The sequence below is a fragment of the Malurus melanocephalus genome, unplaced genomic scaffold (assembly GCF_030028575.1).
Source record: "Malurus melanocephalus ecotype Western Australia unplaced genomic scaffold, MMel_1.1 scaffold_125, whole genome shotgun sequence".
In the NCBI taxonomy this organism is placed as follows: Eukaryota; Metazoa; Chordata; class Aves; order Passeriformes; family Maluridae; genus Malurus; species Malurus melanocephalus.
This window is the reverse complement of record NW_026623357.1, coordinates 1,686,509-1,698,458: the sequence shown is the minus strand read 5'-3', so window position 1 is coordinate 1,698,458 and position 11,950 is coordinate 1,686,509. Positions and strand designations below refer to the sequence as shown.

Here is an 11,950-nt window from a genome sequence, read left to right as displayed (position 1 = left end):
CTCTGGGCAAGAACCATGGATATTTTTTCCCTGAAATAACCCTTTCCCCTTCTTCTTATACTTAAGACCTTGTTCTTACTGACAGCAAAGGGAATTGCCATAATATTTCTTCAGGTTTCGCTGGGTTTTCACCTCTTACTCTATTTTTGACATCAAAGAGGTTATTTTTAGGGCTTATTTCTTAACAAACGTTTTTCAGAATTAACTTTTAGTGCTAAATTAATGTGCTTGCTCTGTGCCTCTCAGTGAGAAGGCGAAGGTGGGCCATGAACACCCAACATTTGAACAGGTTCCTGGTGAGTGCCTGAATGCTCATTTTCCCCTTGGAAAATGGAAGTTTGCTCACTTCTCTTTTCCTGAAAGCAGTTTATTTTATGTCTACTGAAAAGAAAACAGCAAAGCATTAAAGCCTTTGTAAGAAAATTTTTCTCCTCCTTTCAGAAGTTCATTTCTGCCCTTGTGCTGCAGGTTCCTGTCTCCTCTTGGTACCAGTCCAACTGTGTGTGGAGCTGTGCTTTAAATTAAATCATGGACATAATCTGGGCTAAAGAAAGCAGATAAACCCCCTGACTTTTATTCATTTTTTTTTTTTTTAATTTGGATTATTTCAATGATCCAGTTCTAGGTGTAATTATAAATTTTGGCAAGATTAGCTCAGAGGAAGAAGCAAAGGATGGGGAAAGCCTTGCTGTTGTGATAAGGTGTCACTAAATGCTGACAGTGTGTGTTTCCTACCCAGCAGCTGAAATGCTTCASTTTCACCCTGTATCTTACCTTTTTTWAAACTTGTTTCTGTATTCCCAGCTAAGGCTCACTGGTAGCTGTTGGTTGTATCTTGGGAAATCTCCCGAAATGTGTTCCATGAAATAACTTCAAACTTCACTAAAGCTTTTTTGACTTGAAGACCTGAGCCTGCTTCCACTGTCAGAAATGACAGAACTCTCTGATAGCGAGGCTGCCATGAAATTGAAAAGTCACTGTAAATGCTTTAATACCAGYGGATTTAAGGATTTCCTCAAGCACTTTATAGTTATGTTCCCAGCTTTGTCTGTGTTTCACTGTCAATTGTCTACTGTTCTCCCTAATCCTCCCTGGGCTTTCTGGAGTTTTGTCTTCCCTTCCCRCTGACAGATAAAAATTTATTGTTGCTCCCTTCAATGATCTTGACATAGTGAGATCTCATTCCTTTCACGTAAACATAGGAATGATTTGGTGTGTTAGTCTTGGATTCTCTAAAGATAATTAATTCAATCTATTATTCTGTTCCTCTTAGCAACCCATCATCTGAGCTTCTAATTACTCTAACCTTACTGCTTAATTAGTTAAATCTCCCTCAGCCCTTAGAACACTGAAAGTGTTAATTACTTTTGCAACATGATTATTTTATATTTCTGAACAATTGGCATCTGGATGTTTTAACCTTCTCTAATATCCATTGATGGAGCAGTGTCCCTGTCACTTCCCTCCAGAAACCAGAGATGCAAAAACCATTCATTGAGTAATTTCTCTAACATCATTTGGTTTCTGACAGGCAGAGATTTAGCATCTTCTTTGCCTCAGCTTTCCCCACTTTCTGCTATGGATTCTTTTCAAGTAGTTGCTTAAATGGATTCCAGAAAAACTTGGGAACGGTGCTGCTGATGTGTTTGCCTGTGGCAGAACCCCCTGCCYGTACCAGGAATGCATTCGTGATGCACTGGCTTTCATTTATGCATGGAGGGACTGAAATTCAGCTCACCTTGGTTGATTCTGATTACAGAATTCTGTCTTCTGTCCAGGAACAGGAAATGTGGAAGAGCTGTCCTGTGTTGGGCTTTGTCAAGGGAAGCAGAACGGGCTGTTACAGATCATGAAGCTCTGTGAATATTCACCCTGAAGAACTAAACAACCCCCCTCTGAACTTAATCTTTGTGAAGTCAACAGTATTTTATCTGCAAAAGAGATGTCGATTTATTATTCAATAGTAGTCATCAAGTGATTCTRGTATCTGTTCTTGTGAATCACTGGTATTCTCCAGGACTGTAACTTTTAAATGTCAGCTCTTCACATCTCTGCCTGTATCTGCCACCTCAGCCACCTCGTTTTGTTTCCTTATCACAATCAGTTAACTCCCAAACCCACAAGGACTCACAGCTTCAGGAAGGCTTTTTCTTTTCCTGAGGCTGATTYAAGCAAAGAGATCTGTGTGAATACTCACAACAAAGCCCTCTCTGAACACACTGCCTCTGTAACTCTGTGGTGAACAAAGTGAGAATTTGGCTGAGGTAAATGTAGTTCCTGTGCACGTGAACCTTGGTGTTGCATGTGACACCAGAGCTGCAAGAGGTGTCAGTGAGAAAAATATTTCAGTTTCTAGTCTACACTAACTTTGAGACATGGAGAAATTATGACAGTATTAGAAATAGGGAGTTCTTCAGGCTCAATTTTCAAGAAACCATTACAGTCCTTTTTTTTCTGATATAATCCCCAATCTTTTCCTACTCAGCTTTGATAATAAATATCCCTTGAGGACAGCAAACATGAATCTACTGTTGGAYAAGGGGTTTTAATGATTTCATTTAAAGTGCTGTTCATTCAATYCTTGCAATCTGCCCATCTCTTTCCTCAATTCCTTATGTTTTTACTCCAAGAATTCTCCCTTCCAATTAAGTGAATGAAGCTTAGAATTAAGTAAGGCTGTCATAGGAAGTAAAATGAATATGATGGATTTTTATAATATAAATTGGAAGCAATTACCAGTTTTCTATCTTCATTTTTGCTTGGAAAATTTACACTTAACCCAGCAATACACCTTAATTAAAGGCCTATCTATCTATCCATGTAACCTTCTCTTTCTAGGAAGAGTTCTGCAGGCTATATTAAATTTACTACAGGTTCATCTGTTCGTTAATAACCTTTTTGTATATTTTCAATTAAGTTTCTGGTCACATTATAGCACTGAGGTAAGAGTTCTGTCTGACCTTTAATAGGGTACAGATAATAGAACATCTTTGGCTCATGTTCTCCTTTGGTAGCACAACCTTCYGCTTCTACTAAAAACAACTCTGGAATTTGCAGACAGCTAAATGTGCTCCTTGCATGAAGAAATTCTATTCCAGACTGCAATAAAACTGGATGGACATCCATCCCCATTCCCTGAGACCAGACAGTGCTGGAACAGCCTCRCTTTGTCTTGGTTTTATGGCAAACACCAGTGGGAAACTCTGAACGGCCCTCTCTATAAGATAAAAATGCTTTATTTTGACTGCTGTGTTCCCTATGGCAAGTCAAGCTTCTCCCCACATGAACCCAAAGGACTGGACTGTGGGGTAAAGGGTGATAAGGACCACTCATATCTGCATTCAGAGGTCAATGTTCTGGTACTTGGACACTGAGTAGAACAGGCAATTAATGATGTAGAGTGATAAGGGATGTTTGTGCTCCCTTGAAGCCCACAGGATTTTGGGGTGGGAAGGGCATATTTGATATCCAGCCAGRGTTTTGTCAATATGAATATCTGAACCAGCTGCTTTTCTTGCTGTTCTCCCATGGCTGGATTACTCTGTTCTTCTTTATGTCTTTGTCCTTTTTCTTTTAATTTATAGCTCATGATGTTCTTATGAATTTCTGAACTTATGCCAGAATATCACATATTTGTCTTTTGATAGGGGATTATCATTTAACTTCCTTGAGAATGGAACCCCCAGCTCCTCTTCAGCTCCATTTTTTTGTTCGCCAATCAGACTTTCCCTAATTTAGTAAAAAAATCAGAAGCTGGAAGCTGGCAAAGCACAAAGGGGACACAGTCAGTGAAATCTGCCAAGGTGGCATCTCTCTGCATTAATTCCTTTTGATATTTTTGTTTCCCTGGRTGAGTGCTCAGGAAACCTCATCTGGCATGTCCACATAAAGTGGGGTCTGAAGATCACAGCAGTAAATTTGTCCCAGATGAGGCAGGGCTGGGTATTTCAGATGGAGAGCTCCAACTGTGGCAAACCCTGAGTGGATGAAGAGGGAAGAGCTCTGGGATGGGCTGGGCTCAGGGCAGGAGTGACTCAGGCTTATTCCCACATGGGATTGCCCCATTGCTTKGAATGCTTTGTTCAGTGAATTTCTGGTGGAACCTGCTGGTAAATGTGCTGTATCAAAGGCTTGTGGAGCAATATCTTCCTTCCCCAGGCGGGTGCTTGGCTTCCACAGGGCTTTGGAAGCAGCTGAGATCCGCAGGTAACTGAGGTTTCCGAGGTGGCCCTTGCCCTGCAGCAGCAGAATCTGCCAGTCACTGTCTGGGCTTCATCCTGAGTCAGCAGGACTCATGTTCTGCAAGCTGAAAAGGGATTCTTCATCATCTTCATCATCATCATCATCTTTTGTTCCCCTGTCATGATACCACCTTCAGCTYTACCAGTATTTCCAGCCTGGCCCACCCATCCATCATCATCTTTCACAATTATTTCCATCCTTCCTTCTGTGTCACAGCCTTTGTTCCCTGTGTGAACTCCCTGATTTTTGTCCACCAGGCTCTGAATCTTTTAATATTTAGTCTCTCTTAAATACACATTTCAGCTYGTTTTCCTACAGAACTAATTTTACTTCTACACTCATCAGGTTTTGTTCCCACTCTGCTCCACACTTTTTACTTCCCTATCTGTCCTGAGAGTGTGGGATGAGGAACAATCCCTTGTTTAACATGCAAAGCATGCAAACACATGCTAAATAATTATGCAAATATTTTTCAATTGCTTTCATTGTGATTTTTATTACCATTGTTTTGKTCTTACCATGGAAAGTGGAAGCCAGTGAGCCCAAGTGTCTGAGTGGAGCTGGACTAGAGCCTGAATTTCCCAATCCCTGTTCAGGCTAGAGCACATGCCTGTCTCCTCTGTATGCTCTCCCCTGGAAAATTTTTATTTACAGAAACAGAAGATCTGGAATTTGCATAACTTTGTAGCAGCAGTTCCTGCAGTATGCTTAAAATACTGTTGGTTTTTGGTTTTTTTTTAGAAACAGGATTCTCATGTTGTCTGAATTCATGAGACTTTCAGCCTTCAATGAAATTCTGCTGGTTCTTCAGGTCATGAAGAAAACCTTCACACAGATAATGCAATTGGGAAGGCTGAAAGTGTGGAGYGAACTGCATCCTTTGGGATGTTGTGTGGGGTTCCCAGTGCCATTCACTGTGTTCCCTCTCCAGAAGTCGTGGATTTCCAGTCTGAGCTGCCACACGTATTTGGGTTTTCAGGCCATGCATTCCACCTAAACTGTGGTAGGTCTGTGGGAGGAAGATGGAACAGCCCAGAAATGGCATCATTTTGACACGTGGAAGACAGTGATTCAGTTATTTCACAGGTACATGGACTTCTGCAAACATGCAGCTCATAAAAACCTTGACAGTGCTTGAAGAAGCAGTTTGGTAGTGTCAGTCCCCTTGTCACTCTGCCAGCTGGACAGTTTGTTTATCACACAAAAAACCAAAGGCTTGAGGAACAGGTGAGTGTTTGGTTGGCCTGAGGAAACATCACTGTCTTCCAAAGCACAAGCTTTGTGCATGAATGATGACATTTCTGGATCAGGACTTGTTCTGTGAATGAGGAGAGGACCTCAGTCTCTGCAGATGCTAATCCAGCACTTCTTGCTGGCCTTACATTGACCTACATCATTTAAACCAAAGTGATGTGCAACACAGTTTCTGCTGAGAAAGTGCAATACGTGCCAACATTTTAATATTACTCTTTTTTTCTCAGTCTGTTTAACCCAGTATCTGATGTGATGGAGGGAAGAAACGATGTACAACATATTCCTTGCACGGAAATCTCAGAAAAGAAAATGTGAATGTGTGAGTATGACACAAACTCCCTTTCTGTGAAAACACACTCACAGAGTTGTTGGAGTTGCCAAGAGCACAGCGAGCCATCTACGTCTGTGATTTACTGAAGGGAGGGGACAGGTCTAATTTATGCCCTTGGCCCTCAGAGCAGGGTTTACCTCAATGCTTTTCAATGCACAAATTCTGTAAATCTTTCTGGGAGAAGGAATGTCAGCTCCTGCCAGGCTCTGGACATGCCGAAAATGTCGCTCGCACAGATGACGACTTGTGTTTAATTTGCTGTTGTGGATGGGCCTGAACCAAACTCTCTTTCTTGTTCCAAACATCTCTAAATTTAGRAGGTTTTGGCAACTCAGTCCAGATATGAGTCAATGGTTCTCTGCGTTCCAAAGAGTAAGTATTAGGCTGCAAAGGTGGGAGTCATTATGTAAATGGGATAATATAGAGGAATATCAGTATTAATACCTTTGTTATGCTCAGAGCTAGAGGTTTGCCAAGGCTTAAGTGGACTCAAGATGAGTTGGACACATCCAATTAATATAAGTAATGTGGCTTTTCTTGAACAAATGTGACTTCTCGGTGCACATTACAGCTGCTGAGTGTTCCAGCTCTGCTGTATCTGGTCCTCAGAGGGTTACAAATGTGTATTCCAGTGCTACAGCCTGCTCTTATTTCTGAATTTGTTTGGTACTAAATAAATGGGTTCTGATTTCAGTGCTTCTGTCAGGGAAGTAAAAAATATTGGTGCGCCTTACTGATGGATATAAAAGCCCCAGGGAAAAAAACAAASAGAATATGAAATTAAGAATGCAAAGTGAGTATGCTGGACCTCCCATCCCTTTCCTGATGTCACTGCTGTGTTCACAGATTCTGCATCAAGTCAGTGTCTTCTAAGGGTTCTCAGTGAATGCCTCATCTGAATTTCTTCCACTTCTGCCACAATTAACACTGAACATGTTCTGCTCCACTCTCTTGCCCAGAGGGAACCCATCCATGTGTTTATGGTGGGCTGGGGTGCTGGCCCAGCCAGGGCAGGTGTACTTTGGGGTTTGGGGTTTGTGCAATTCTTCTCAGTTTCAAGGAAAGGAAACAGGACTTCCKTCCACAGTCTCCTACAGAATTTTTCATTTTGTTTCAATGTTTTCTGATTCACCCCTCATCACATACCAGTCTCACTCCAGGATGTCTCCTGGGTGATTGGGATTTACCACTGGCAGATACAAAGGGAGAAACACAGTGGCACAGAGGAAGATTATTCCAAATTCTCTTCTGGATTCCCAGGCTGGCAAGACAGGCAGATCCCCTTGCTCCTCCACACCTTTCTCTGTTGCTCACCATGATCTCTAACCCCTCACGAGACCTCTAACTGGAATTGTCCTTTCTCCTCCAGGGCTGCCTTGCTGCTGCACACCAGCTGGTTGTACCAGTGTGGGAGAAGCAGCTCTGTCCTTTTTTCTGTGCTGAGTGCTTTGAATTGCCCCCCTGGAAGCCGTAGGCAGAATCACGGAGCAGGCACAATGTGCCACATGAGGATCAGCTTAGCAAGTTGGATCAGTGACACTTTGCAGCAGGATAAAAACTGCTTGTTCTCTTTCCCAGCTGTTCTCCCAAGCACTTTGAGCATTCATTCGCCTCAGCATGCAGGAGATTTACGTATTTCACTTCCATTGACAYGGCAGAAGAGACCCTCCTCACTTGCAGATTTGTTCTTTTAATAGGCATCCAGCACAACTGGGAATTAACTACATGTGTGTGTCCAACAGAGAGGAGACCAGAACCATCTACAGGCACAAAGAACTGCTTAGGAGGCCCATTTTTTTGTGCTGATTTGGTAATTCACAGGACAGCCAAATCTTCCTTTTTAGGAATGGGAAGAACGGGAAAAACAGAGGACCTCATCTTCGGATTGTATCACCCGTGAAAGGGGAGAGATAGCAGGGAGAGAACTCTCCACATGAGGTTCTCCTCTCCTGATGGAGCAGCTGGAGCAAATAAGGTTCATCGTGGGCAAATGTGAGCTCATTGTGCCTCCACTCCAAGCTGGCAGAGCAGCCAGGCTGTTTGGGGCTCTGAGTCAGTGCTGCCATCACTTCCTCGCGTGACTTCCTAACTGAAGTTAGAGATCCTRAAAGATATTGAGCCACTGTGGCACAGATCTGCTTCTCCCAGTCTGAGCTTATATTCCAAACCTTGCTCTTATGGCAAATGGTAGGACAACATGGATTTTGGGAGAGACAGGTAAGGCCCTGCGTCCATCCTCACCACTGGGAGATGCAGGAGGGATTCACCTGTGCCATATAACAACACAGAACACAATCCTCAGCAAGGTCCTTTTGGAATTAGCCACGCAGGAAGGTGAATCTTAAAGACAAAAGAAAATGGTATTAGGAGGGAAGAAGTGGCAATGACCGGAGCCCTTATTTGATGCCAATGGTATCTCGGAGAMAGCAATTTCCCAGAGGATTGTCGGAGATGTGAAATGAATTGTAAGAGCTGCTTTACAGGCATTTGTGGGCACACACACCTGCTTACAGCAAGGGAAAAGACAGTGCGTAAATGTCTGGAATATTACATAAAAGCTGTCTGGTAGACTGGGCAGAGCAATTAAAACCCATCTCGCTTAAACGAACCCTGAGTGCAGGTCAAACAAATCTAATTTTTATTGTTCCTTAAGGAGATGTCTGCACAGGAGACAAAAGGGGGATGCAGCCGTCAGGTTAAAAAATCAAGATGCCTTTAAAAAATTAAATGTTCACAATAGTGCTACAGCAAGCTGGATAAATGATATATTACAGCGATGGTTTAAAACTAATTGATGACTAATGTTGTAATGCATTTGTAGCTACACTGATCTATTATATATCTTGGCCAAGCTGAAGGGACACTTCAAGGAGAAAAATTGCTAACTGTTTTAACCTGATGGAACTCRGGGAAAAAATAGTTACTTTAGGAGATAAATGGAAAGGTTGTGACCTCCTAATGTACATCTGGGTCTTGCAATGCAAAATCAAATTATCATTAAACAGAATGTGATCTGTGATGGAATTAAAACAACTACAAACCAGCACAGAAGTTTCCTTAGAGAAACACAATAGCCCAGTTTGAGCTGGGAGCAGTGGCTGCAAAGCTGCCTGGCTAAAGAACTGGTGTAACAAGTTGGGATGGAATTGTTTTGCTCTATAATGAAAGTTGGTTTAATTGGAGAGTGCAGGAAAAATGTAAGCATCTTTACAGCCATTTACATATGTAAGCTATGCTATAAACATTACTTAATTAGTGTATAAATCATTAACAATTTACCCTAAGTTCTGAGTAACTTGAGTGTCTCTGGCTCTTGCAGGGGAGACAGGAAGCCTCATTTTCCCCTCCTCATTTTTGTCATGCCTGAGGCTCATGCCCTCTGGGTTTTACCCTTGCAGTTGGAATTCGGAGGAGATGTCAGTCAGGCTCTGCTTATTTTCACATCTAATTCATGCAAAAACCAGGTTTCCTCCCGAGGCAGTAAACTGGCCCAGATTTGCTTCAAAGTTTGGCCCAGGTTCAGTGAATGACTCACTTTAACTAAGGTACATCCATCTTCCTGGCTGAACACATGGTGGGAAGTGTTGTCAAAGAGCAGAGATCCCCCTAGAACCAGAGCTCAGGGCTTCAGGACCGTGCAAACCAAAAGCAGTGGCTTCTTCCATCCCCTGGTTTTCTGTCACCCAATATTAAGGACATCGAGTGAATGCCCCAAACATTGTTACTCACAGTCCCAGTGTGGGGTTTTGCATGCTAAATACTCTGCAAAGGGCTGGGATGGACTGCTGGGCTGGGAGGAATTGCAGTCAGAAGCCTCCCTGGTGCTGGAATTTGGGCAAAATTCTCTGGAATATATCCTGGAATAGGTAACAAATAAAGATAACATCATGGGCCATTGCCAAAATATGGTTTACCTTGATTAGGCCATGATTAAAAGGCCAAAAATACTACTCTCAGTCTCTGTATTGATTCAGTTTAATTGGATTATGTAAAATGAATGAGAACAAAGTAATCAAGACACCACCAGCACAGGTGACACTAACTTTCTTTTGCTTGAGAATAAATTCATGTAGCAAGAACRTGACCAGCTTGTGATATCACCTGAGAGCACCATATTCCCCAGGTATTCCTCCATAACAGATTAACCTTCCAGTGGCAAGGGAAATGCCTGCAATACCAAACTGCAAATATGTTGYACTTTGAAGGGGTTGATGCACCAAAACCCTGCAAATCCCCATGTATTTTAACTGCTGTACATCTGTCTTCCTCCTCTGCATTAATTCAGTTTTGCTTTGAAGCCCAACACAGGCAGCAGCTTGGAAAAAATAGTTTTATAGTTCAAGTCTTAATTTGGGCGGTCTTTCTTTTACAGGGGRACATTACTCTTGGGTCAAAATTTCAAGTTATTCAGGTCATGGTTTTGATGTCAGTTTTCAATATTAGAAGCTTAGTGACTCAAGYACCACTTGTAGAACATTTATTTTCCCAAAGAATGACAGTCACGTCCACAGCTCTATGTGGGATTTCTCTCCTTCACTAACATTAAAACAAAGCAACTTGAGCATAATTTTTTATTTCAGATCAATGTGATTTCCTAAAGCTTCATGTTGAGTAGACAATCCTCAGATGGGCTTTTTTTTTTGAAGCAGAAAAGCATTTGAAGCAGCTTTAGATGAAAGTTTGAGCTGCCAGTTCATTTAAAAGCAATAAAGTAAGGAGGAAAAATGCAGAGTAAATTTGAAGCAGGGCATTTGSCATTCAAGGTGACTGTAATAGGTGGTCAAGAAGGGTGGGGTTGTGCTCTGAGCAGCCACACATCAGCTCCTGTGCCCACCATGGTGGAGTCGTGCCCAGCACATGGATTTGCTCCTCAGCTGCTGCCCCTCGGTGGCCAGGATTCCATGAGAGGAAATATGGGGTAATAATCTGCCATTCCAATTTTCCAGTCCCACATGTCCCAAGATGACCATTTCCCAGTGCATGCTGTGACCACAGGGATGAGGTGTCCACCAGAACATCTCATGGCATTTCCATGATTGCAACTGTAGGTAAGGAAACTGTTCCGGTGTTTGGGTGCACTCATTAACAATGATCCCAGTAATCCTTGGAGAGGGTGGAGTTCCGTACACAGTCACATATTCCTCCTCATTTTGAAACAATCAGACATAAAATACTCTAAAATAAGAATGCAGTTACCACTTATTTCCGGCCTCAATTTCTTATCTTGCTTTATCACAGCATTCTTAGCTGTGGCTGACAGAAATGGCAAAATTGTCCAGTATTTATATTTTTGTTGTGTCTTGCTTTTTATTTCATTTTCAGCTTTTCTGATTGGCCAATGATTCAAAAAGTTGATTAAAGCCATGATGGTTTTATCAAATCCAAAGGGTAACAAAGAAGAGTAGGATTTTAAGGAATGCCTGAAGCAGGTTCTTTCTGCTACTTATGTGAACTGCAGCTGTGCCAAAGTTTTTTGTAACACTTGTACRCACATTAAAACATATTCTACACATATTTCTTGATATATTTTAATTTACTGAGAGGATTTGCTCCATTTGATTTACACTAAGGCTTTATGGTTGTCAGATTAGTGCAAGAATGCARGTAGGAAAATGAAAATGTACCTTTGATTTGTCCTATCTTTTTCCATGTTCTTTCAAATATTATGTCAATAGCCCACAGGAGTTTTTTTGATGTGATGCACTGAATATTCTGACTCGTAAGAGCACTCAGCATTGGGCACATCATTTACCAGCTCACTGCTGTCAAAAGCCATTGCATCCTTCTTCCCTTTTGACCCAAGCTCRATTAATCTTTCCAAAGTTTTGGTTCTGGTATGGTTTTGAAACAGTGTTGACTTTCCCAGAAAGCCTTAAGAACCTGAGCATCTGCTTCATGCTGTCTGGGCAGCTCAAACAACTGCAGAGGGAAGGGAATAATCTCCCCCAGACTCTTGACAGCATCACATTTCCAGCCCGTCACGGTGCCCGGTACGTGCAGCGCTGGCAGGAAGAGCTGGGGAAACTCCTGTTTGCTGGGCCATGACCTGTGGAGCTGCAGGAGTTTAGGAAATGCCAGGTTCACTCCAGGAACAGGGAAGTGTTACAGCTCTTTGTTCCTGCA

General features: G+C 42.2%; 1 long non-coding RNA gene across 5 annotated transcripts in view; it reads left to right on the top strand.

Annotated features, from left to right (window-relative positions):
- Nucleotides 1-10,864, top strand: part of LOC130576046 (uncharacterized) — a 116,736-nt gene extending 105,872 nt beyond the window's left edge. For 3 of the 5 annotated variants that reach the window (XR_008965629.1, XR_008965621.1, XR_008965620.1), the window contains 2 exons: nt 5,724-5,815; nt 10,774-10,864. This is a non-coding gene — a long non-coding RNA (uncharacterized LOC130576046). Of the gene's footprint in view, nt 1-5,723; nt 5,816-6,144; nt 6,200-10,773 lie in introns of all 5 variants that reach the window. The other 2 variants (XR_008965622.1, XR_008965625.1) reach the window with 2 other exon arrangements.
- The last annotated feature ends 1,086 nt before the right edge of the window (nt 10,865-11,950 follow it).